Source organism: Theropithecus gelada, chromosome 1 (assembly GCF_003255815.1).
Source record: "Theropithecus gelada isolate Dixy chromosome 1, Tgel_1.0, whole genome shotgun sequence".
NCBI classification, from domain to species: domain Eukaryota; kingdom Metazoa; phylum Chordata; class Mammalia; order Primates; family Cercopithecidae; genus Theropithecus; species Theropithecus gelada.
In genome coordinates, this window is record NC_037668.1 from 42,366,101 (window position 1) to 42,368,125 (window position 2,025).

The following is a 2,025-nucleotide window of genomic DNA, read 5'->3' on the forward strand; positions in this document are numbered from 1 at the left end:
GGTCAAAGATTTTAACCAAGTCAAGCAATGTGGATGTTGAGGCTTCAGGGAGATGGTTGTCTCCAACAGATGTCAGCCTTGTTGATGAGTATGGACCTTCTGCTGCATCTTCTGCAGGACCATTCCCTCCCAGCATCTCTGTGACTCCAGTTTTCCCCATTGGAAATGAGTGCTTTGTTGCAGAGAAGAGAATCACTCCGAGCAGGTGTGTAGTCAGATGAATTTTTAAGCAAGAATTCCAAACACAGAGAAGAGGAGAGGCAACAGGAGAGGCAAGGATGGAAAGGTGAAGGAGGTTTCTGCTTCTCCTTATGAAATAAATAGGCATTTCTAATAGAGTAAACCATTTCATGCCTGGATGGGCGCAATCACCCGCAAATGGGACGGTAGCCTCCCTTCAAGTTCTCCTTCTTCCTGGCTATTCTGTTTCTCTCAGATCAATCTTCCCAAATGACTTCTGAGGTGTCCTCCCTCACTGAAAGCTCCCAGTTGGGCCTGTATTATCTATGGGTCAAACACACACACCCCTGGTCTCAGTGGTCAAGGACGGAAAGTGATGGAATCCAACCTAAACCCATCCATGCTGCCACCCTCTCCTGGGGCCTTTTCTTCACCAGCTCCCAAGTGGCCCAGGCTTCTCCCTTCATCTCTCAGTCATGACCAATGTGTGGCTGGCCCCTCAGAGGCTCCTTCCCAGTGGGAGCCCTCCCCATTCATTCTGACCCAGGCAAGGGTCTACCTTTCTGTGATGACTTTCCCCCCATTTGCAAGATGCATTTCACATGTAACTCTGTTCCTTTCTTATATCATAAATCACCTTACGTAAATATTTTTGTAGTGCACAACCACAATTTCAACATTTGGTGTCACCTGTTTTGCTTTGCCTCACATTGTTTCCTTGGAGCACGTTCACTAAGGTGAAATGACCTTCCAAAGACTGAGCAAAACACGGGACGCTTCACAAATTGGGGTGTCATTCTTACACAGGGGCTGTGCTAATCTTCTGTGTACCATTCTCATTTTAATATGTGCTGCTGAAGCAAGCCCCTATGATGACACTTTTACCATGCCACCCGTCCCTGCCTAGCCGCTGGCTCTCTCTAGCCTCACACAACCTGGCACCTAATCAGACACTGTTTTATCTGGGTTCAGTGTCATCGTCTTAACCACAATCCAGGCTTGTTCAAGTCAGGGATCTTGCATTCAGCTTCATTGTTAATATCACATCAGTTATGACCATCCTTGGCACATAATAGACACTGGTGAAACCCACATTTTGACTTAAACTCACAGAGAAGAAGAAGGGAAGATCTTTTCTTATTTATCACTTAAGCTCTCTGGAAAAGGACATGTTGGTATATTCACCGATGGTCTCTCTGAGTTCCCGAAGTCCCATCAGTCCCCTCAAGGGTGCTGGCGATGTTTGGTGTGGACAGTGCCTCTGAGGCCCGCCCTCTTGCAGGATATTTACTTGTTCATTCATTCATTCTTCCATTCATAAACTGCACAGAGCACCTGCTCTGTTCTTGGCATGGAGATGTGGTTCGGAAAGAGACAAAATCCAGCTTTCACACGGAGCTCGTGGTCAGTCTCCTGTTGGGGGTTAGCACTGGGGAGGGAAGAGAGGGAGACACAGCAAACAAGTAAGTGAGTCAATAAGGGCTTCCCATTGAGACGCGGCTCTGAGGAAAATGAAACACATATTGCAGTAGCGAGTGGATGGGGTAATGGGTGGCCGTGGTGAGGCCTCAATAACAAGATCAGATTCCACAGGCGTGTGAGACTAGTCTCCCAGGAAGAGGGAACAGCAGGTGCCAAAACTGGAAGGCAGGTCTTCTCCGTCTCAGCGCTATTGACATTTGGGGCTGGAGAATCCTTTCTTGTGGAGGGGCATCCCGTGCTCTGTGGGGTGTTTGGTAGCTTCTGTGGCCTCTACCCACTGGTCGTCGGGAGCACCATCCTCCCCCTGCCCCGTCCCGATTGTGACTATCAAAAATGTATTTTCTGACCCATCAAAAATGTGTG

The 2,025-nt window shown here is 48.2% G+C and overlaps 1 non-coding gene across 1 annotated transcript; it reads right to left on the reverse strand.

Annotated features, from left to right (window-relative positions):
* Positions 1-942: 942 nt before the first annotated feature.
* LOC112615576 lies at positions 943-1,045 on the reverse strand. Its single transcript, XR_003117410.1, has one exon. It is a non-coding gene; the product is annotated as a U6 spliceosomal RNA (small nuclear RNA).
* Between the last annotated feature and the right edge of the window lie 980 nt (positions 1,046-2,025).